The sequence below is a fragment of the Argiope bruennichi genome, chromosome 3 (genome assembly GCF_947563725.1).
Source record: "Argiope bruennichi chromosome 3, qqArgBrue1.1, whole genome shotgun sequence".
Lineage (NCBI taxonomy): Eukaryota > Metazoa > Arthropoda > Arachnida > Araneae > Araneidae > Argiope > Argiope bruennichi.
The window spans coordinates 65,541,439-65,568,272 of record NC_079153.1 but is presented as its reverse complement, the minus strand read 5'-3'; the positions used below and the strand labels follow the sequence as shown (position 1 = coordinate 65,568,272).

Sequence of the window (26,834 nt, the reverse complement as noted above, 5' to 3'; positions counted from 1 at the left end):
GAGACCTACTCTTAGTGTTTTTCTATTTATTGCTTCTTTAATAACATAGAGAAAAAAAAAATTACTTTCCAAACACTTCTGAATTTGTATTTCAAAAGAAATATTATAACAACATTTTTAGGAAACAATTCATACATGAAATCAAAAGATTTCACACGGAGAACAGACAAAAATACGTTTAAAGGAAAATAATATTTATTACAAAATTGGGGGAAAACATAAAGTTTGAAAATAACGTAAAATTTCTCCATTTCCAAAACCAGAGAATCATAATTTTGAATTTTATCGAGAAATGACTCACGAATACCCATTTTCAGAAAGAGAAATTATCTATAAATGAAAAAAGCGCAATTATTTTATTTTCATCAAGAGATGAAAGATCTTTTTAAATAAAGTTATAAAAAAAATTAAAGATTTAATCTTTGTAACTATATGTCATTATTAATCTTATCTATTAACTATTAATCTTTGTAACTATATGTACTATTACTATAGTAATATAGTTTCATTTATTACTAAATGTAACTAATTATATGTAACTATAAAAAGTACGATTTACATCAAAAGTGAAACATCTTGTTAAAAAAGACTAGAAGAAAAAGTATTTAATCTTTGTTTTATACACTTTTCCACCTCATATATAAAAGTAGAAGAAAGATAGAAAAGAAAATTATTGGATTTGAAGCTTAGGAAAATCAGCAGATTCAACAATCTGGTGCATTTAATTTTTCCTCGTCTAAAATAACTTCAACAACATAACAAATACCCAAGAGAGTACGTAAAACACAAGAGGGACAAAATCCAATAAAACGGGCTTATTATAAAAACATTTATCTGTCAGCATAGAACACTTTTACAGCCAGTGAACACGAAATATTCTAAAAGCAATCATTCTCCTCCAAAAAGTTTCCAGACAAATATCCAGAATAAGTTGAATAAGGGAATCTGCACAGTACCACGCAGAGAGGAAAATAATCAAGTTACCACCGCGATAGGACCCTCGATAGTCGAGAGATCTATGACTCTTGAACTAAATCCGATTTGGGAGAGGTCTAAGCGTGTTACAAATTGCATTATAGCTAGATTAAGGATGGCTTTTACAGAAAGGGGGAGGACTGTTTGTGGATCTACTTCCGATACGAAATCGTCCGCGTAATGTGCAAGTGAGTCAGCATTTGCACAGCAACAACAGCCCCATTTGAGATAATGCATAATAACCAGTCTGACCCGCCTTGAACTTATAAGTGAAAAGAACCATTCAATGATTGAAAAACAAAAGACATTGAGAAACACGCAAAGAAAGGTTTGGTTTAGTTGTGTTTTATGGCGCAAGAGCCTTGTCTGACTATGCAGCGCCAAACGAGAGATAATAGAACATTTTTCAATTATCAATTGAAAGGAACAATAAATTGTATGAAACATGTTTCAAATGATCTTCCAATGGTATGCTAAAAAAAGGATTCAAATGAATTTATCAATACTTATATCTTTAAGAAAAATAAAGAGATTTTGATGGGGATTTTTTCCCAACAAGTCTTTTAAGGTACATCATTCTTACCAAAATGGTTAAAATGGTCGAGTCTGCAAATATCGAAATTTGGGCATTCTATTAAACCGTGTTTTATCGAAAAAATACATTGGCAACTTAGACATGTAGGGTGGTTGCGCAAAGAAAGGGATATAATTATATAAATATATAAAACGCTAATGTACGTGGAGTAGAAATCGCTCTTATTCCAAATTGTCGAATGGCAATGGTGAGATGTAAACAAAGCACTATACGAACGCATTAAGATTGCTTAGTTGTGGATTTTTACAACTGCACTTAATTCAACGCTTCGCTAATAGATGGAGCTGAAAAACATTATTGAAAATGTTCTGGATAAGGCTCACTAAAAACTCTTTTTCACCCAAAAGAAAAAAGTTGTAAAAGAAATTTAAAAAACTGGTGTATAACAAAGTTTAATCGAAAGCGAAAAGAGGCTTAATCATTGTCTGATGGATAATTGCTATGATTTATTATTACTTATTTATGCTCAGATTTTTCCAAAACCATTATCTGACCTTTTTTTTTTATTTGAGATTACCTTAAAATCAAAATATTACCTTTATAATTTCATCAATTTTATCTATGTACAATGTTTTCTTGATTTTTAATAATTTTTTATAAAATCTAATATACAAATCTTAACAATTAATTCCTGCTGCTGTGAATAAATTCAAACTTTTCCATCAAAATATTCAATTGCACACTTTTGACAATGTTAAAAGTAAGATTAAATAAATACTTTAAATATTAATTCCGTAAGACTATTTTCTCTTATGCTTTTATTTCGTAATATAAACATTTTTTAATTTACAAGAAATATAATTTTTTTTCGATTTATTTAGTTAAATTTACGTTTTTCAGTCATATCAAATTGCAAGGTGAAATATTTTTTTAAAATATATATTCCACATTAATGTTTAACAGCCTAAAAAGTCAATAATCTAGGCGAACAAGCTGGTTGCAAAGGCGGCCAGTTATATAAAAAATCAAGTATGTCTGAAGATAAATAATCAGCGCGTCAATGAAGGTACATTTTCACCAAGCGAATGTATGTATATATATATATATTATATATATATATATATATATATATATTAAACTCTAATTTCAATTTAATTAATTTCCAAGGTTTTATCTTAATTTAGCCCATAGTAATTTCATTCTAAAATATTCTCTTATTTCGTTATCCAATTCCACTTTCTCTACTTACTTAATTCAAGAGAAGCTCTGTAAAATTGCTGATTCGGCTAAAAGACTAACTTTCCCACACTCCGCGTGAAATGTCCAATAAGCACATTCTTTTTTAAAAGATCCCTGTGTTTCCCCTGCCTTGTCGACGCGCGTAGCAAAAATCCCTATCGAAATCTTAATATATTAGCACTGTAAAGAAATATTTTCCCTATCAAAAACTCAGGTTATATAAGACCAGGGATAAAATGTTGAAGAGCTTTTCGAAACTGCATTCTGTATATATATACATATATAATAATTGAGATATAATTAAAATAGAGCTCTTTCATGACAATGACGGAACCAAAATAAAATAATCTTGGATGCTATTCTTAAAGTGTAAGGATCTCCCATTTATTTTCGCTTATTTTAGGATCAAAATTTCGGATTAAAGTTTTTATTTCTAAATTTAACACCTAAAAAAAATAAAATAATAAGATTAAACGAACCTATCGTGCATAGTATTATTTGAAAAACTATGCGTATAGATATACTTGCATCCCGAAGTCATTCCCTCCCACCTCCCTCTAGATCAAGTTTTTTAAGACTGCAAACCAAAAAGATTAAAATGGTGTAATATCAAGCATTCGGAATATATTTAAAGTTTTCTAGCTACAGAAAATTTCTAACAAAGATTCAGTTATTCTCAAGAATAGAAAGACACAGTAGTTACAATAACGTTTAGTAGAAAGTTTCCCACAGACAAAACAAATATTTATTTTATACAAGACAGATTTATTCATTTAACATCAATATATACATTATATCACGTTGGAAAAATTTGTTTACTTTATTCCCTGAAAAAATTAAATGTGGAAATGAAAATTTGCATCCAGCTGAATAGCATCACTGAATTACTTTTGAATAGATATTTAAAATCGCATCTATTAACAAAAGTTTTAGAGAAAGGTAGGCGCAAGTCTAAAATTTCAATAATATGACATTCAACCAACATAATACAATTAAACTACTTTTTGTTATACTTTTTATTCTATTTTTTATCTACATTCTAAAGATTCCCTTCAAATAAAGAAAGCCCTGGGACACACTTACTATAAGTCACGATTTAGTTAATTTAAATATCTGTTTTCATTTATCAGTTTCTTTTCAGTACTCATTCAGAATTTGACAGACAACTTAAGAATGGTAAATGCAACATCAGTAATCTACTCAAGTGCACTTTTGAGTTCTTGAAATACACTTTTCACGAGAAGTAAAAATATTCGTTTCGCAATTGTATTTAATATGTGCTACAAGCCGCCTGTAAGGGCAATGAATTAAAAGCAATAAATATCTACAATCTCCGAGAATTTCAATTAGTAATATCAGACAAATAAGAAAATTACAAAGCAAATTAAACTATCAAAATAAATTTCTTTTTCTTAGATAACTCGGTGAAGTGTAATGCAATTTCATAGTGCAAAAAGGGGTGGGGGAATTAGTACATTTAACTAGTTGAACTGTAACAGAAGAATTAGCTCTGTTTAGCTGCAGAATTAAATATAAAGGATCAAAATTATCAACATTATTCAAGCAATACTTACGAAAGTGTAGTATACCACTGAAGTAATAATGCTTTATCTGAATTTTAATTTGTTGCATGTCTTGTCTCCAAATCAAACCTTTTCAAACTATAAGCGTAATATTGTAATCTCAGAAATGATGTAAAACGATTTTATATAGAATAAAAACTTAAATACAACTAAGCCATACCTAATGAAATAAAGAATATGAAGTACTCCGTTTCAACGCCGAGCTAGCTATGAATCGGTCGTGATATCTTAGTCACCTGGCAGTAAATATAAGGAAAACTTTCGGCGACTCTCCATACACAAAAGGAACCGATTTCTGTAGCTCACAATCGACACAAAGTGCTTATACTTATTCTTTATTTTTCTTTCTCTGTGTAGGATCGAGGCAAGAGGCAAAGGAACAAAAGAAGCATTTCATGAAAAACTAACTCGCCAAGAGACTATGGACTCTGAGAGAAGGGGGAAGATTACAGAATGGGGGAGATAGCCACTAAGGGGAAGGAAGAAACTTGGTTAAGCCTCGGGCTATTTGTCTCGCTTTTCAATAACCTTTCGCATGTCAGATATTTGGTCTACCTTCCAGTTTTTCCGCATGACTAGGGTCTTTCAGAGATAAGAAAATGAAATGTGAGCCTCTCCTAAAGAATTGAAATACATCTTCAAAAGATACGAACCAGCAGAATTTGAAAGCGGTTTAAAAAAAAAAAAAAACGATTCTTGGAGATTAAAATCAGTCAGTGTTGAATAATAATAGTAAAAGAGAGAAAAAGGAAAAAAAAAAAAAAAAAAAAAAAAAAAGAAGAAGAAGAAGAAGAAGAAGAAACTTATTGTATGAATCTCAAATATTTTATGTACAATAAGGCAAAACAACATTATGCGTGAGACAAGTTAAATGCTAAAATATATGCTTCATTTAATCGGAAAATACGACGCAAAGACTTACTCTTATCTTAAAATCGAAGCGAAATGTTATGATAACAAAAGTAAATTTATGAATTCCAAAATTCAAACAAAAAGTAAACCTCGCAAAATATTACAAAAGTGCATTAAGAATACCAGATTAATATTTGTGATAACTCCGTTAAAACAGAAAGCTGGAATACGCTTTTTCACTTTTTCAAAATAATTTATTCACAGTTTAACTTATTTTAATATCATCCAATTAAAAGGACAACATGATGATAAGTTAAAAGTTTTAATTATGGTAATTCCAGGACAAATAAATTAATTAATTTTCCGTCATAGAATATTGTAAGAAAGTTACGGTTTCAAAACGAAGTTAAATTCCCTTGGGGCTAAAACAAAAATCAATCCGAAATTTTCTTTTCAAATCTAAGTAATTGATTAATAAATCCTTTTAAATCTACCAAATGCATTTCATATATGAAACCATGTTGAAAAAAAACCCATATTACTGCAAAAGAAATCGAAAGCCTTAGAAAATATTTACAATTTTATTGTTATTATAAAGTTCGATAAAAATAAGATATTTCTTTCTCTAAATCAGCATACTTCATTAAGAGGTTAATTTAATCCAACGATATACAGTAACAGCATCAATAAAAATATGGGGTTGTTCTTATTTTTGTATCAATATTTTCATTCTTCACAATAGACTGGATTTTTAATAAAGAGCATTATGTATTCATTAACTATCGTATTCAATTTCTTAATTGTGGATATCCTTATAAAGAAATAAAACAAAACCAGAGAAGAAAAAAATAAAAATGAGATACTCTAATAACAAGACAATACCATTAAATACAAAAAATTAAATCCTAATCAAAATTATTTTCTTGACAAACTTATTCATAAAAATTATGTTACTAGATAGCTGTGAACAATACAAGGGGGGAGGAGAGAAAAAAAAAATATATAGAATTACTGCTTCCTAAAATTCTAATTTTTGGAAAATGAGAACCTCTGCACATAGTTTTTTTAAAAAATTGAAAACTTTAAATGGAAAAATATATTGACTTTGCAGTCAGCATTTTAAAGAACATAAACGGAAAATTTTGTTTGCTTTTTGAATGTTTTCAGGTCGAAAATTAAAATGTACATAAAGCTATGTGAAACATGACTATTATTAAACTTTCCTCACTATTATTAGACTTCCATCACAACTATCACGAGGTTTAAATAATTAGCACATATCAGCAATTAATTATTAATACGATTCATAATTAATCCATTAATTATTGTCTAATTCAAAAGTTGTGAAGTCAATTCAACAGCAAATATTTCTGCACCAGCTTTTCAAAAGAACTTGATAAGTAACATTTTCTCTGATTTCTTAATAATCCATTTGTTCTCACTAACAATCAGAGAACGAACAAAATAAACTTCTCGTTCTGCGAAAATTGGTATTTACAGCACACTGAACAAAAACAATGGTCGATTCACCAAAACGTCAGAAACAGAGACGCAGTTTTTGCCGTAAATCGGGAGCGCCGAAAAGCATTGCATAATCCGGCAGGAAGGCAGAATAAATCGCGCATCTTTCTTATACCCATGGTTAATTAGCTGCGACAAGGATTCTTCTTGAAATAAACCGCCGACGCAACACACCTGTCCGCGAGAAATCTTCTGCATATAAAAACCGATGATGTAAACTACTGAGTACGGACCTTTTAAAAACAGCAGCCCATTTCTGCTGTGCTATGAGCCTTCCACCATAATCACAGCTGGCGTCCGCCGTGTTATTTCCGGCGGTTGATTTCGAATGGGAAAAAATTTAGGTATTTCTCTGGAGCAAGAGGAACGAAAGAAGATATCTTTTTCTTGCCCAGACGCCGCAAATAAAGTGGAAAGGTTTAATAAGGGGCTTTTGGGGATGAAATCCTCCCTCCTTTGAAATACGAGACTTCTACGATAGAGAAGCGCGGTTACATAGCAGGTTATGGTGCGGTCACAGTTTAACACACACCAGATTCTGACAAGCGTCCATTTTGGGCATCGTCAAAAGAGAACCGGCGGAAGGTTGAAAGGGTGACGATATCGAAGAAAAGGAAGAACGAATCACTATATAATCTCGAGAAAATAGAAAAGTTCTGGAAGGGGTATTTCATTCATAAGGAATTCAAAACAAAATAGCTTTTTGGTACATTTTTTCAATAAATACAAATTTATGAGCTTCTATGAAGATATCAAACATTTAAAAAGAACCATAATATCATAAAAGTGTACTGTAAAATATTAAATTTAAATACTAAATTTAGTAAAAATTAATTGTAAATGCATCGAAATTGGGGAGAAAAATTGAATTTTTTTTATTATCAAATATATTTTTTAAAATTTCAAGTACTCTAATAAAATGTCACAATAAAGGTTCTTTTCTTATCGTATAAAAATATCAAATAATTAAAAAAAAAAAAGTGAAAGAACATGTTTTTTCAACTTCCGCATTCATCTTTCTTCTAACCAGTGCCAAATGTTTTTGAAACCACAGTTTTTTTTTATTTAATTATTTTTTAAAAAGCTCTTTTCACAAAAGATCCGTACAAGAAATCATTTAATGGTCCAATATCTAAAACAATAATATTGAAAATAAGTCAAGGCCCAAACTATTCAAACTTGATTATGCCTGTTCGTTTTTTTTTTTTTTTTAATATAGAATTCTTTTATGAAAATGATTATAAAAAAAGAAATTGAACGCGATTAAATTATAAAAATTACTTTTTATTTTGGCAAAAAAGCGGGGGAAAATCTTGTGTCTCTCGTTTGAATCGAAAGCAATTTCGTACAATTTTATCTAATAGCAGATATTTAATTTTTTTTTTAATCAGCACCCTCATTTCAAACTGAAATATTTAAATTCCCAGCACAACCTAAATCGAGTATGTAACAGCTGAGCTCGACTGGAAGTTTAACAGAACTTGAAATTTTTGTGCAGGTCTCCAAATGCTTATTTCAGAAAATTATTTATCTTTAACAGCAAATAAATAAACAGCTTCAAACAAAACAATTTGTGGAATTTTCTTTCCTTTTATTCTTTTTTTAAAGTCTTACTAGGATAAACCTGCCATAAAAAATTAGAGCAGATGAATGCACAGACATCAAACGTATTATTCCCATACAAATCGGATTTTACTACGCAATAAAAACGGATATAGGAATTAGGCCGCAGAAAATTAGAACAAAATAACTAGATTTGGAATTAATCTTAAGAATATTAATCGAACAAAACAAAATTAGTTAACCAAACTTTTTTTTTTTAAATCCTACACTGTTTCATTTCAGAAGGATAATTCTAATTCCAGTTAAAGGAAATTATATTGCATCAAAATGAATTTTGTCGATAATTATTAAAAAAGAATAAATAAATTCAGTGTGTCTATCAAGTGTATTGTTATATTTTATTTAGAATTTAAATTTATTTTAAAACAGCACGTTTGTGAGTCCAAACATAATTCTCATCCCAAAAAATAAAGTTGTAATTAGTATCATATTTTTTCTTCTTCTTTTTCTTACTCTTATTCTCTCGTCTGCAAAAATTCGTAAGAAATCTTACTTAGTTATTATAGTAGTTATTTTTAAAAATTTCAAGTAATAAGCAGCTGATAAAAATAAATTTGTAATAATTTTTTTTTATACTGAAGGACTTAGCAAATCCGAAAGCGAATATTTAACATACGTTCTGTATCAACAACGATAAACTTATAAAATGAAGTTCAAAATCCTAAGCTTTCGGGAGATTAAACCTAATCACACGGACATGGAAGTTCAGCAAGTCACTTTAATGCACAGGGTATTCAGGGAAGTACTTCCTCATTTTTCAGCCCCTATGTGAAAGGAAATTTTTGGGGGAAAAATGAACAGCGTATTCGTATTCTCCCCTCTAATACACGTGTCCCTACAATATTCTTTCAGCGGATTAAAATGAAAAAGTGTTTTTACAAAGGAGATCGTTTGCGAGATGGAAATATAATCCTTTTCGACAGAAATAATGAATTGTGTACCATATTGTTCAGCCAATTATTTTTCTTAATGGTAATACTTACATTTGTACATTTTGACTCAAGTGTACATAAAATTTGGAATAAATAAAACACTGTCTAATTTTCTTAAATGCATAAAAGATTTTTTTTAAAAAATGAATTATTGTTAATTTGCACATAGTGTCCATCCAAAATGTCAATTTAAAGCAACTTTTTTATTACATAAACTTCGTTTGTTAATTTACATAGTTTCTGAAAAAATTAAAACCGTTAGCTACAAGTAAAACCAATAAAAAAGTATAGAAAATGGGAAAATGCAATGCAATGAAGATAAATGCAGTTGTTTCATAAATTGTCATAGAAAATAAAAAGAAAGCAGAACGAAATTGAGTAGATAAACATGAAACCACTTTAAAAAAAATAAATACAAAATGAAAAAGTGTCAAGCCATTTAATACTTTAAATGTAATAAAATTAGTTAGCAATCAATTTAGTCTCCGATATGGCAAAAGTCACAGTACCGCTTTAAAATAATGTTAAAGTTATAACTTATCAAAAAAATTTCAGCAGAGCAACGAACTTAAGGTATTAAATTACAAAAACGATGGCTAGGAAAAATTAAAAGACTAAAATTTTAATATTTATAATACGGCTAAGATATCAATAATGATGTACAATGTAAAAAAAGAAAAAAAGCGAAATGAGTAAATTAATAATGTTTTAAGGGGGAAATAAAAGACTAAGAAAATTTTTTTCAACTTTTTAATTGAGCTTTCTAAATTTAATAAAATAGCTATCATGTTAAAAAATAAATTGGAAAATGGATCAAAGTCGCATTATTTATTTCAAACACTCAATTATCATATCGACCAACCTTCAATTAAAATTAACGAAATATGATAACAAATTATTAAATGTTTTATATAATTTCTCCCATAAGCTTAGATATATACGAAGAAACTAAGCCACCTCTCCATTTAAAGTTCATTTTAAAAATTTCTCTTCTCCTTTAAGAATCATAACATTTTTTATTTTTTTTTTTTGATGTTTTGTGAAAAATTACCGATTTGAAATCTAAAACAGAAATGTTGTAGTTGAATACCAAAGAACACAATACAATGTTAGAAAACATTGCATAAAGAAGGGTAATGACACAGGCTTGGAACAAAAAAAAAAAAAAAAAAGCTGAACTATCATCATAAAATAATAAATTATTCCGGTCATAAAAACCTGGAAGTAAAATAAGTATGATTAACTGAACAATAAAACGAAAAGTAATACAAAGAGTGCTTAAGGTATTAAAAATATTCTAGAATTATTATCTAAAAAAGAAAATTACTCTATCTCAAGAATGATAAAATAAGATTCTAAAAATGCTGAAATTCGCGATACCACAGAAGTGTTTTCTTTAACAAAGATAGTAGTGAAAAGCAAACTAAAAAATACAACAAAAAAAGCGAAAACTAGAAACAAAGGCATTTTGAAACATTGTCCAATTTTATCAGAAATTAGTATAACTGGGTAATGCTTAGCTATTGCCAGATTTGAAAGTATTTGTAGATTAAATAAATGAACCCTCTTGGAAAGTTTGATATTAAATATTCTATCTAGCTAAAACTAGATATTTATATATACTTAATTATTTTTGTGTTCTGGATTATATAAATTACTGTTGTATTCGATTTTTAGTTCATTATAATGCTACAGGATAAAAAAATGCTTTGGTGATTCCATTTGGCATATATACAAAAACCTTTGGATTCATACACAGGAGCAAGCAACGTTCATGCGAGAAATAGATTCTTCAAATTCAATCTACATTTTTGCAAGAGAAAAAGAACAAGACTTCTTAAATAATCTTGCAATCGCATGCGTATATTCATATGAATTAATAAAGACATTAAAACGAAAAGGAATGAAAAAGAATGAATAAAGAAAATTAAGTTAATTCACCCCTATTTATGGGAATTTCTTCATCTAAAATGCCCTTTTTACTGTTTTTAATAATAATGAAGAACTGAACGAAAGTACATAACCTCTGTAGCAAACCGATCTCAAAATTCCATTATGCAGCCCATTTGTAGCAAATAATACCGAAAATAATCTTTATTACCACAATAATAAAGATTATTTTCGCTAGAGCAAAAATATTTTTCATTTCTCCTTCACTCTCGTCATATTTGTCTTTAAGACAAATTATAGAAGGAATATTCTGCCGTCATAACGTTTGGAACTTGAATATTCCATTACATCGCCGCCACTATTTGGGTGGGATCAGTATCGATAACTTGAAAAGAAACACAGGTAAAAGCTAAAAGGAATATTCATAAAGGAATATTTTTCAGCTTATTCCCTCCTGTTTCCACTCCTCTAAGCAATATCACAAGACAAATCAGAGGACTCAAAAATATAACAAAACAAAACGCAAAACCCACAAACAAAAGGCCCTTGGAAACATTATCCATCCTTATCACCGTGACCTGGGCGTGAACCGGGGGACGACGCAACATCGTGACATGAATCTGCGGTGAGCCTGAAATGTCCTCACCGGGTCCGTCCCTGTGTCCATCAGCAGGGCGCTTATACAAACCGGACTGATTGAAAATAGCGATAGGTCGCGTCAACTTGGAGACATCATTCTTCACTGCTTTTCGCTAGCTTCAGGCAATCGTAATAATCCAGAGCGGGAATTGGAGAAACGCGGTTCAAGGTCTCCCGGACTTCATATGGATGCATTCGTATAAAAATGATGACATGAGATATGCCGAGAAGATGGAGATCATCTCGAGTGCGCAGCTGCGAGATAACACTAGAATTATTTCGGTGATAATTTCCCACACCGTGAGACGTTGGGAAAGAAAACAAAAGAAAGAAATGCCCAATGAATTGCGAGAAACTAGCAAAGGTTGCACTGAAATAAAAATGAGTTCTGTTGGTTCTTAGAAGCTACAAATGACGCTTGATTCTCATTTCAACTACATGCACGGAAGATGAACAAACACCGAAAAAGAACATCTTCAAAATTACAGATATAAGAAATACTTACATGAAGACTTTTATATCATCTAATTAAGAATTAATGAATATATTAATTTCCATTTCATTTGTATGAAAACATATATAAAGCAAATTTCTTCATCATTTATGCCAACTAAATACAATGTTTCGTCTCCCCCCCTCCCATAAGCAATAATCATACAAAATAATTCCTTCTTTTAAGCCAAAAGAATCCCTTAAAACAGAAAGAGTGGAAGGTGAACAGAAAGACAATAAAAACACTTTGGTTTATTGAACAATTTTTCACATAGACAGCGAACATAATAATTAAAATACATTTAAACAAAATGCTTTAATGCCAGGAATAAAAATTCTTTTAATACATTAGGTCACTTAACATTTCAAGTGAACTTCAAGAGAAGTGAAATAGTAATATATATGTATTCGGAACTATTTCTGTAACAAATATTTTATCAAGTATAATTGAACTATTCTTTTTTAAATAAAGCATGCAAATTTGAAATTTGAAAACAGATATTAATTTAGTTTCATCTTTATATTTCAGCATTAATCTTTTAATTACCAAAAGGTGAAAAGTTGTTGTAAAAAAATAAGTACGCATAGTAAGTAGGATCTAAAATATTTGTGTTCTTTGATTTTTTTAATTAATTAAGAAATAAATTCTTAGAAATTATGCTAATTTATTTTAATTATTACGCAGGCAACTGTGTACAAAGGAATGCTGCCACGAGTTGTCAATCTCTCATAAGAGTCAATGAAAATATGTTACTTATGAGCAATCTGCACCAAATTAAAGGGTTGAAAATGCCCAGTAAAAAAAACGATAAAAAAAATCTGAAAAATACTCAATTATAAATCTTTATTAAATTTTTGAATTAAAATATTTCATTTTAAAACAATAAACTTCTGTAGGTCGTTTATTTTGTTTATGTTATCGTTTGTTTTAGCAAGTTTATTTTTAACCATGAAGTTGAATTACATTTAAAAATTGTTAGTATTTAATAGGTAAGTTATTAAAATGGAGAACAACTTCATTTGTGATATGTAAATTTAAAGTTTTCTTATTGAAAATATTGAAAGAATAAAAAATAAAAATAAAAATAAACGATTTTGAACTGACAATTACTGAATTTAATATTATTTTTATATATGAAAAAATTCTTCAGGAAATAATAAAGTAATTTTTAATAAAGATGTATTAAAATTGAATGTATGTATTAACATATCACTATCATGATTACTTACAAATAAGATTACATATGAAAAAAAAAAAAAAATTGAAAAAAATTAAAAAATTAAACAAAGAAAAAAAAAAGAGGGAATTTTAAAAATTCCATAGATCAAATCAAATGGTAATAAAAAAACAGAATAGAAATTATCTAATTAAAAAAATGCAAAATAAATTTAGCTTGATCAGAATAATTCTAAAATCAACGATTTCTTAAGACATGCAAATATTTTAATAACATTTATGTTTCCATCGCGATATGATATCCTAAAGTAATGACTAAGGTAATCTCCGTAAGTTTTATGTTACAGAAAATTACCAGAATTTTTATGTTAACGTTTCATGTAAAACAACTTTCTATTCTGAAACAATACAAATAATTACATTGTTTGATATCATTTTACAGTCGAACTGCATGTCGCACAGATTAGTTAATGAAGCATTAAAATGATTTCATAATATTTAAATAATTTACGAAGCTTATTCTGGAAAATGCATTTCTTCTTAAAAATTGTTTTAATTTCGAGAGTTTTTAAGTAAAATGAAGGTATTGTTTAGTTAAAAAAATTATATCCATTTCATCGAAATATTGACAAAAAAGGACTAAAATACCCTAGTTTCGATTTATCAGTAATTTCGAAAAAGTACTCTTCTCAAAAGAAAAAAAGTATTTTAGATGTTTAAAAAGTTAGAAAATTTGATTTAACTATTTATATTCTGTTTATTTCATAAACAACAAAAATAAATCATGAAAATTAGTAACTAATATTATTATTCATTTAACATATTCAACATTGAGTATGTGGCCTTGTAAAACTTATCACTAGAAACCAAAAACGAGATATTATGCAATATTGGATGATAGCATTTTTTCAAACTCTCGTTAATTTTTCACGAATTATTAATATTGCATTGCAGATGATGTTTTAAACATGAATAATGCTTGTTTGTCACTATATTATGACTAAAAGATTGTTATGCTTTCAAAAACACTGGTTTAGATGGGGAATATACACTAACTAATCTGAGAAAATGATGATATGAATTAAAAGAAGAGTACTTCTTCGCTGTAACTGAAATTCGTAGTTCTTTTTGATTAAAACACTTTAAACATACAATGTCTATTTTTTTTCTATCTGTCGTTTCTATCCAAAAAATCTATTTTATTTTTAAATCATCATCATCGTTAAACTTTAAAACACATAAATGCACGTAACAGAACGCATACTTTTGATGATGAATGCAATGAAATATTTTCATTTATATAACTATTTGAAGAATATGAACACTGCCTATTTATGCTTGACAACATTTTGGTTCTGTTCTTAGCTTGCAATCGTCTTAATGTATAAGATAGGTAATATGAAACTGACCAGCTGCCTACTATTCCATCGAAGTTTCATCCTTAAAGACAGATACAACTAACTCCCTTTAAATTTAAGTCTAAACAGAAATATCACGTATACTATTTCAAATTTTCATACCTTCTTTTATGCAAACTTTCATGATTTCTAAAAAAAAAGTATATTAGCGGAAAACTTAAAAAGATAAACTGAAAGTTTTACAAAAATGGGAATGGTAAAAACTCCACGCTACAAGTATACCGAACGCTTTTCAACTATGCAATTTTTATATCACTTTTATAAAAAGTCGAAGCAACTAACCTTAAATAAAAAGAAAATGGCGCTTACAGAACATTGACAACAATTCTATTGGCAAAAATTTTATTTATAACAAAAATGCTGACATATCAGGGTTTTTTTTTTCTTTCTTTTCACGTTAATAATGCCTATCGGCACTAAAAAAAGACCACATGCTATCTAATAATCAAAGAGATATTTAGATATAAGAGAACTATGAGTGAAATATACTCCATTGAATTTTAAGTTATGTAAATTATATTATGTCGATTAATGAGTAAGAGCTATCTCTATTTCTACTAATAATAGACATGAAGATAAATAATAAAAAAAAAGCTACAATATCGAGAAATTTAGAAGAAAAATTAATTGGATATTTAAGTTCTTAATAACCTATGAAGAGAGACCATCTCCACTAGAAAGTTTCATGTACACAATAAGCAGAACTAAGACAGTTAAAATAACATGGCTTGAATATCAGACAATTTGGAAAAACATGATCATGAAGTTTTAAAGAAATATCTATCTGAAATCAAATAAAACCAACATTCCAGCGAGCTAGCTGGTGAGGAATAAAAAAAGTGAAATTATAACACCAGAAAAATTAAATTATTCTGAAAGCTGGCTTTTTAATAGCACTATGATGTCATGGGATTTTATCCTATTAGGATACGCAATGAACATAACAGATATCAGACTATTAAAAATTACATGGTTTTGATGTTTGTCATAATTTGATGTCTTAAAATATTTTCTAGGAGGAACCATAAATATTAAGTTATGCATAAGTGATTTAATTGAAAGTAAAAACTACCTATTTTCCAGGCAAACCAGCTGGTAGCCAAAGGCGTATAGTTAAAATTTCGTTTTAACCCATTAACTGTTTATTTGAAATTTTTGATCAAATAAGTTTTATATATACAGAAAGTTATGTAAATGTATAATTATATTCAAATTATGTTTTGTTTTGAAAATATTTGATATTTTTTGATAAGTCCCAAATAGTTATCGTTATAAAATTATCGTCAAAATCACTACTATCTCTTAATTACATATACTATAAACTCTGCATTACATATTTATAAATGGTATTTCTTTATAATATAAAAATTAAATCAAATATATAATGCTTCAAATATGACAATTCTGTTCCGTTCAATTGCCCAAAACTAGAGCTCATTCAAATAAGAAGTAACAAAAATGAGTAAATCTTTTCAGTTTCAGCACTAAGAATAGGATAACCTTTTTTTACTGACATTCAAACTCAGTTGATTCAACACTCTTAAATTTTGTTTTTGTACTGTCATAAGAAAATCAAATTATTTTCTATTCTCCAGCAATAAATGCTTATGAAATAAGGATAGAATCTATGCAAAATTATAGTTATTATCATTTTCAAGATATTTCTTAATTTTATGATACTTAATAACTGTTATGCAAAAATGTTGAAATCTATGAAACTAAAGGAAAAATTATATATATAAAAAAAAGTGGAAATGAAAATTATAAAAAAATTATCGCCTCCTAATGGGTAAAAAAATTCAAGATTCCCCAGGACGCCGCGGCATACAATTTGAGACAATAGGATGACAAAATCTGGTATATTGTCTTAAAAACAAAGTTACACATTTCTATCAAATTTTGGGCATTTGTCAACGAGAAATCTATGTATTCAATTCTTGGTTATGAAAAGCAATAATTTACACAGTACAAATTTGAAAACGGAAGCGATATGAAAAATGACACGATTTTATCATCAAAATTGTACGTGTGTATCAACTATTGGTGCACCAAAAGATTGATTGGTTGCAAGTCTGCGTTTTCGTACGTATGTGAATGTGATAATTCTGAAAATGTATCAATACAGAGTGACTGTTATGAAATTTTTACATTAAAATTGTGAATCTGCGTGAAATTTTGGACCAAATTAGACAAAGAGAGGAAGTATTACTCACACTCGACTTTCCTCACTACACGATGAGCTGCGCACAAAACACATCGTACCATGGAAATATACGAAAAATATCAAAGACAGAAAGAATATTCAAACTGAATTTTTCTTTAACAGTATTCCCCCCCCCCATATTGAACTTGAGTTTCTGAAGCGAAATTCATCGAAATTCATATTATTTCGTCAAAATCTTAGATACAATCAATTTTTACTTGACAGATAAATATTTCCAATCTATCCATAAGATTTAAAAAAAAAAAAAAAACTGTTGGGAAGTGTTACCTGAGCAAAAGGAAAAAGAATTGACGGTTATTGATAGTATAATAAGCAATAAAATAATACAAAATGTAGAAAACTAAAACTGGTAAAACACCGATAACCAATTATGTGATAAAAGCAATTAAAATTACAATATGTAGCCTAGATTTCAAAAACTCTGGGTTTATAAAATTTCAGAATCATTTTTTTAAAAATTAACTGTTTTTGAAACTTATTCAAGAATAAATTAGTAAATTACAATTCTAATGGAAAATGCAATAACACTTAGTTTTTTAAAAATAAAATGAGTCGGCGCTGATAATAACAGATATTGAACAAATTATTAAAATAAAATTTTTAACACTGCCAAAAATGAACAAGATGGTGAAGGTTTTGCAATAAATGTGATCTCAAGAAGTTAGAAGGTATATTGCACTGCATTGAAGAAATATAAAACGGAATTTCTAGTTAAAATTATTTTAAAAAAATTAAATATTAACATAAAAACACAATTTACAATAAAAATAAATATGCAAAACGATATATAAAAATTGTTAGAATTCCAAACATTAACTACCATTGTATTCAGTTATTTTCACATTCCATGCAGCAAAAATGTTATAAAAATATGTTTCCAAGTAAGTCGTGATCGTATTGTTAAAAGAAGTTAACAACAAAACTTCGCTGGTTTCTCTCATATTGTTAAAAAGATCTTAACATTCTTTTTTAAACAGCACTTTGAATAATAATTCGAAGAAAGTAGAATTTTCCTTCTTTTGCTCTTTGTACATAGTACAGCATTAGGATGTTGTTGTAACATTCAAAGAATCATTCAGCCATCTACGCTTGTGAAACAATAAATCAAAACAGAGAAATACGAAAAGAAACGCGAAAAAAATTTGTTTTGTCTATAAAGAAAAGGAAATCATGCTGAAAAAGGCATACACCTTAAATTGCGAGAAAAAAAAAAAAAAACACGAACTCTTTGAATCATTTGAAATAGTAAACCTTTGAATAGTACTTGCTCATTTTTAAAGTGATTGAATCACTTTCCAGAAAATAAGCTCCTCTTAAAAATTTTTACAATAATTATGTCATGCTCCGCTGACTCGTTTACTGTATTTTTTAAAGACTTGAAAACACCCCTCAATTGCGATTTTTTTTTTGTGTGTGTATGTGTGTGTGTGTGTGTGTGTGCCTTACATGGTGTTATAGCATTACAAAAATAACAAATATATATATATTACGAGTAAACCAGATTTCATCATGCAATTTTGTTCTTCCTGTGAATCTGAAAACAGGATTTCATGTTGAGTTTCCGTACCTTATAATTCTCAGTTACAGATATGTAAATAACACCATTTTCTAACGATGACGGATATGAGCATATGTTGAATGGCATATAAAATGCTTAAGGGTTTCAAGTTAAACAATTATAAAAACTTGTGATGCTCATTTTAACATTGGCCAAAACAGTTAATTTAAAACTACAGATAGAAAACATCTATTATTTCAGAGAATTTCATCCCCTCCCCTTCAGATTTGTTAAAGAATATTAACTAATAGTGTTCCCCTTAAAAATTTAAATAAGAACAATATAAAATAAGTAAAAAAGTCCAAGAAAATTACAGACTGTAAAATGCGTGGGAAGCAAATTATACCAATGGAATTCTTTACGGGGGGGGGCAGGTGACATATAAAATCGAAAATGAGATAAATAAAAGTCTCATAAGAATGAAAATTTTGAATTCATCGGTAAATTTTTATTAGAAATCACATAAAATATAAATAAGGGAAATATTTAAAAATTTAAATAACCATGGGAAAATTTGGAGGATCTATAGAACATGCTATAGAAATTCAAAGCTGATCTAATAGTTATACAATTTGTTCACTCGCTAAGAATAGGAGTAAAATATCTAATTAATTCTAAACCAGTTCCCAATTTATTTTTATTTATTTAAATTATTTGATTTGATTTTGCCTCTGTAATGAAGATTTGGAGGAAAAAAATCCAAAACCATCATGCTTAAAAAATATTTTAAATACTTTACATTAAGGAGACTGTTCCGAAATAATTCGCATTTGTCGGACAATACTGTTAAATATTTACTAAAAAAAAAAAAGTCAGCATGCTACAGAAATTCAAAATAATGATGAAAACACTTTTATCAATATTTTCAAATAATAATAAAATTTAATTATTATTCTAGTAATTTAAAGAACAGGGGAGGTTTTCCTAGATAATAATTGAAATGCTAATTTTTTATTACTAAGAAACAAAGCAGAAAATATTTTAAATATACAAACATTATACGCTGCATATATATAAAATTATCTTTTCTACAAAAGCAACATATATAAAAAAGATTATTTATGTTCAGTATTGCTCTATTTACTGAATAGAAACGCTTCGGATATTTTAAATCATTTCATTTACTTTCATTTGAGTGAAACTTGTACACTTAATTTTTGCCTCATTCTCTAAAAAAGTATTTAAGAAGGGCGAACAAAAAAAAAGTTTTCGCTGGTTTTCAAAAAATTGTTTGTTAAATATTTACAAAAGGAGTAAATTAGTTAGCAAAGTAGTTTAGTTTGCGATTTTTCGAATAACTAAGAGATTGAAAAACTGTTAGCAATTAAAGTTCCCTTTTTTGAATTTTTAAAAAAAGATCATAAAAATATAATACATTTTATATAAAAGTATCTTAAACATAAAAATATTTTCGACCAGAAAAGCACCTGATATAACAACTAGTATAAAATAATTACAACTATTTACTTGGCTTCTATATACATAAATAAATACTGCACGACTTCAAATTACATAATCCTGAATAAATGAAAATAAAACTGTTTTTTGTGGCTATGACACGCTCTTTAACAGGGGAAATGAGTGAAATATTTATTTTCAAAGCTACAATGGGATATGAAAAAAGACGCATATTTATAAAAGTTCTTCAATGGCAGACCAAAAAAAAAAAAAAAAAAAAAAGCTTCAACCTCGAATATTAAATAATCTTATTTCATATCCTTTTGAAAAAATAAACATTAAAAAGTCAAAGAAATTTTAAGAACAAAGCTTTGAGGTTGCAATATAGATATGAAAACTGGTTTTTGTATTCAACTTAAGAAACTTGCTAAAAGTAAAATTGTAATTCACAGTTCATTCAGATATTAACATTAAGATAACTAACAAACATATTTGTGCAAAATGAATATTTAGCAATGTTGAACTCTCACAAAATTTTAGAATTCGTTTTGCAACTGAAATGACTTAATACAATGTCCTTGATTCATCCACATTATAATTCATAACAAAATATCTATTTTGATGAAGAACAAAAGGCAGCAATGAAATTGTATGAAGAAATCTATTCTAATCCTCCTGCAGCCTCCATATAAAATTGCAACACAGTTAATTCTAGACTTTGTAAAATTGAATTTATTACATATGAAAAATAAATAGTTGTATTTAAAAAAAAAACTATAAAGTTCTTTTGCTTTTAAAGTTTTTTGTGAATCTGAATTTAGACGTTTAATAAACACTAACAGAACAACATTTTTTATAATAATATATCTAAAAAATATAGGCTTTGGCTCTATTATAATAATCTAGCTGCAAACATGAGCTTCAGCTTTTGTACAATGAGCAAATTATCTGCTCACAATAAAATCTTCTTTATTGAAACACACACAGAGAATTGAGGAATTAGTTTGTTCAAATGAAAATAACACACATTACGAATTTGTGACAGCAAAGTTTTTGATTAATGCGTAATATTACATTTAAAAGCTTTTAATCTTCATTTTTTTATATCAAACTCTACTATGGCATTAATTTTTACATATATAAGTGTTTATAACTATATTCTTTAAATTTATTATTATTCAGAAGCTTCTGAAGTCAATAATTGGAATAAGATGTGGGTTATGGGTGTAAGCAATAAATAAATACATGAAATAAAAAAGCACATTTTTAATTTTATAGTATTTTTTTCAATGACGCTGGTGGTATTTTTACGATTTTATTTGGATCCAAAATTAAAAGAATTTCATTAAAAATAAAATTATCTATTTTTAGTACATTCATAAAACCGTGTTGTTTATTATTTCTTTTTCATTTTCGATATTTAATACTTCTAATGCATTAATTTACAACTGCTTATAAATATTTCAAAAAAAAAAATTTTTAATCAAATTCAAACCAGTTGAGAATACTCGCATGAAATCAAAATTTAATCGAAATAAATCGATTGAATGGTAATTAAAATAAAAAAAAATGTTAAAATAGTGTATTGTAAACAAATGTACAAAATTTCAAACTTTACAAATCAAAAAATGGGGAAAACTGATTACAATATTTCATACTTATAAAGATGAAATGTCTATTAATTGCGCAATTATAAAGTGAATAAAGTATTGTAACACTATTTAATACAAATTTTAAAGAGTAAATCTAACCTGTTAACTGAGTAAGACGAAATATTTCGTCATACACGAACTATTACTGCAATGGGCATGACGACATTTTTCGTTATGTGAATTTGCCGTATGAAATGATATTATTTATAATTATGAAGAAAAAATTCCCCATTGTGAAACGAGTTGAACAAAAGTTTATTCCCGAGTTAACAAGTTAAGATAGAAAGGAATATCTAACAATGCTAATGTCCGAAAAAAAAATTGAATACCTTTTAAGCCAATCATTTTACTCACTTTCTCTAAAGTACTATTTTATTTCTTTTTAAAAATTATAAGGAAATAAATATTATAAGGATAGAATTATTTCTATTTAGCGATATTCATCTTAAGAAGCATTTAGTTGAGTTATGCAAATGTGGTAACGGAAACCCCAGGCAATGCATTTTGCAATGTGTTTCATTGTTTTCGTAACTTTTTTATTATTACTTTTTTAGTAATACATAAAAAAAAATCAGTAATTTCTTAAGTTAAACAAGAAAATCCAACAGGAAAAAGAAATTAACATTTCTTAAGCGATCACACATGTTCGAAACATTTTTGACAGTTAATAAACATAAACATAAAGAGAAAAACCGAAGTTCACATTAACTCAACATTCGAGCTTGTAATATACATCTGTAATGCTGATTTTTGGACTGTTGGACTTTTTAATTTCAAATAAATAAAAAGTATGGATAAGACTTGGAAAATTTGAAATTTGAAAGGTGATGGATTAAGTTAAGAGAAACTTAAATACTATTTAAAATGTAAGGTTGCAGATAGAAGTAATTGTATCCCATTATGTTTACCACAGAAGTAAATTTAGACTTAAAGTTGCAGAAAGTAAATGTTTCTAACAAGAGCGTTATAAAAATTTTATAGTTTAAAAAAAACAGAAGTGGCTAGTATTTATAATAATGTTTAGCAGAAATAATAGTATTTAGAAATTACTGTTAAGTTGCAATTATAAAAATTTCTCAATAATAACTTTTTTTAGTTCAATAAAAAATAAATATCGTTCACTTTGTACTCAAAATTGTGAAGACATTACTTTATTATAACATTCAGAGCTCTTCATAGTACGATGACACTCACTTTTACGAATTGAATATAATTACTGACATCATTTAACACTGAAATTGATTCTTTGAAGAAATATAAAATTAGTATTTTGTTTTCAAATAAAAAGCGTCTTTGTAATTAAATTTCATTTTCAACTTTTGCATAAACTAGCAAGTTCTAAAATCTTTTTTTTAATTATTATTTAACATTCAATGAACTAAAAACTGAATCTCATTTAATTAAGCTGGTTTAAGAAAAATTAATAACAATTATAAGTATTAATGATAACATATTTTTTATAAGAAACATAGAGGGTAATTTAACAGAATGTAGTTGCCAATTCGCGCTTTTTGGAAAACTTACCGATCATAATATTCTCTCTTGAAGTAATCATACGATATATTTATTATGTTTATTCAACAGATAAATATTATCATCTTCCTAGTAAAATAAAATACTGGTAATAAAATGAATTATTAAAACGTGTTTAAAAACACATTGAAGATTTTAGATACGTAGTTCAATGTGAAACTCGATCATTTATTTAAAATTCCATACATAATCTAAGATTAAAATATGGCTTTGCATTAATGGTATTTTAATTTCATGTATACCCTAAAATATCAAAATGCCAGTTTCAACAACATTGGAAGGGAGGAAAAGCATCCATTTGCTACCCAAGTCGTAATAGAAATAGAGACAAGAATAAAAAGAATTTCTATATTAGCAAATACAGAATTATTGCACCATAGACTTATTAGGAATGGCATGCCGATTCCATCCAACAAAACCAGAAAGAACATCAAAAATTGAACAGAGCAGGAACTTTTATCATTTAATATCTATGATAAGGGAAAATGAGTGATCAAGCATACGCAACTTCCGGAAGTCGCAAAATTTTGCAATCTCTGCCACAAATGCATAAAGAATAGGGATTTCTTCATTGAAAAGATCTCAAATCAACAGGGTTGAAAATTAAATACTATTCCTGTAAAACCAGCTTCCCCGAAACATCGATAGATTTGCGGTGAAAACGGCAGCGTCGTGCCGCCACCAGGCCAGCTCCCCGCGTTTCTGCTGGCGTCCGCCCGATGACTATCACGGGGTGTGCGCCACACGGGTATTACGAGGTACAGTACCTGGAAGGAGTCGCACAGCGGGGTGCCGATGGTAGGTGCTGATAACGACACTGCCTCTTCCTTTCAGAAATACAGGTAATGCCAGCATCGAATTTCAGGAACGACGTTTTTGAGACAGATCGGAAGAAAATAGATGACCGTTTTAAAACAGCGGGAAAGCAGCAGGTGACCGTCTGAAGCCACTTAAGTGCGGAATTCGGTTCATAAATGTCAGTCTGTGTCTACACTGGGGAAAAAAACGAAAGCGTAAACAACGACGGGAAAGAGAGAGATACTGCACCCTCGAATTTTGCTTCGCGCTCTACAGGTTGAATGTGAGATTTCTTTTAAAGAAAGTTTGAAAAAAAGAATAACGAGATAGAAAGGAAATTTGATAATTTATAGGCTTATTAAAAATATGGATATTATAAAATTTAATAAATGTATAGTTATTTAGAAAATTCTAGAATATTTAAAGATATTTTAGGATTTCATTTAACTAGTCAAATACAATTAAAAGTATAAAAATTTTAGATTGCTTCATATACAATGAAAAAAATAACAATAATTTAACAACTATAGCAATAACTATTACAATTGTACAATAATGTTATTCAATAAGATTCATACGATGTCATAGACACGAAAAGTTTATCTGAATATGATTGAAAAAGCACGGTTTCTTTGTATTAAGTCCATTGCATGAAAAATAAAGCATGACGAATGGGAGTAATATAAATTTTAGGGGAATCTGCTAAAATTAATACTCATACATTTAACTTATACGGTGCAAATGGGAGCTAAAAGTAAAGATTTTTAAGCGAGTATATTAATTATATAAAGGTAAAAGATTTTATATTAGTGGAACTTGGCTAATGTGAACTTTTTTCATTTCAATTTTTCTTCGATTTCTTATGTTTCTGTTTAATATAATGTTAATAGTATCAGTCTTGTATAATTTTGAATTTTTGAATGATCCGAAAATTTAATTTGGTTCCACCAGTATTAAATTATCAAAATTATTTGAAGTCCAATTGTTTAAAATTAACAAGAAGTCAATTCAAAGTAAATTCAACAACAAGAATGAAAATTAATTTTAAAACATGTATGGTAAATATTGTTATAAATAAAAAATTATCCAAACTTGTATTTAAAAAGAAGTTACAGATTAAGATGCAACATTAAATAAGATTTTATACAAATTTAAAATTACATTTTCATCTTTTAACATTCAGATAAAAAAAAATACATATATAATTTCAAACTGCAGTTACATAGAAATATGAAAACTGAAACTGATAATTGAGACAGTCATGTTAAACAAAATAAAAATATAAATATTGCTTGTTCAATTTGTATAAAATATTGAACATATAAAATAAAAGCTCGAGAAATTCAAAAGCAACTTTTTTAATATGGAATTCTCAAATAAAAAAAAAATGAAAATAATTCTTTTACTGAACATTTTAGTTTTAATAGTAAAAACTTTCATTTATATTTTTTTCTCACGTTCGTACTTTAATTTTAGAAAAACTTTTAAAGCAAGTTTAAGAAATATTAGTTTTTTTTTTTTTTGTCAATAAAATAAATGGAAGAAAAACTAATGAACATTCCAAATCTACATTAAAAAATCTTATTCACCAAACATAAGCGAAACTTAAAGTTTAGAATTCGAAATTTTTGAAAATGAAATTAAAATTAGCTTTTAATTGTTTTAGCAATAAAAAAATTATCGGTAATAGTTTATCATACACAATAATAAAACTTCGCTCGCATTGTTTTAAACTATTTTAATTATGAAAAATTATAGTGTAGTCGATTTTCTGAATCTAGCACTGAGACAATACAAAGAATTCAGAAAATTAGAAAGATTATTTCTAGAAGTATCATTAATTAAAAAATGAGTAAAATAATTTCCAGTTATAGAAATAATAAATTGGAAGTACTAATTATCTCCACGTGACTTTTCCTCATTCTTTAAAGTCTGTTCTTAAAATTTGAAGTGAAATTAAATCTTACGTATTTCAAAATCATTTACTTTATTAATGTTAATATTATCAAGCGTTTTAAGTAAGGAAACGGAATCCAAATTTATTTCCGGAAACTAAACAGATTAATTACGAAAAATGCAAATAAAAATCTTGTTTTTAAGTCGGCCTTCAAATTTTGAATCAATCAGTTATCCCAGAAATGTAATTTTCAAATAAAAACAATATTTTATTAAATTGTAATTATGTAAAGAAACGTAATGGGAAGCATTTCTTCTAAATTGAGAAATACAAAAAGAATTTCAAAAATGATATCTTCAAAGCACTGAGTGCTAAAAGAAAAGTAGTTTGAAAAGTTTCTTTTTTAAAGTACAGACTAAATAACGCAATTGCAATTTTTATATGCTGAGTTCGTTTGAAAATATTGTGTTAGGGACATATTTAAGAAATATAAACTTAATGCGGAAAAAAGAAATATTTCCTTTAGCAAGATAAAATTACAAAACGTAACAGCTTTCGTTTTTTCTTAATGATTTGTTATTTCATTTAAAAACGAAGTGAAACAATGAAAATTTACAAAAATAATCTAACAAAACTTGTGTAAATTTCCATATATTCCTTTTGTAATTAGGAAGTCAAATATCATCATTAATCACATTTTTCGCATAAAAATTGTATAAGAGAGTATGTATAAATCAGTAGATTGCACTTACTGTTTAACATTTTACTTATAGCAGATCATATTAGATCTGTCAACATCATATTAGATTTTCACAGATCATATTAGATATTTTACACAAAACTAAGGGATTTAACAGCTTAAGAAGTTTTTTTTCCAAAACTCAGATAAATTATTATT

At 27.7% G+C, this 26,834-nt stretch overlaps 1 protein-coding gene across 4 annotated transcripts in view; it reads right to left on the bottom strand.

Moving 5' to 3' along the window:
• The window catches only part of LOC129963357 (neurobeachin-like), a 235,459-nt gene that overhangs the window by 28,432 nt on the left and 180,193 nt on the right, over window positions 1-26,834 (bottom strand). The window lies entirely within an intron of this gene.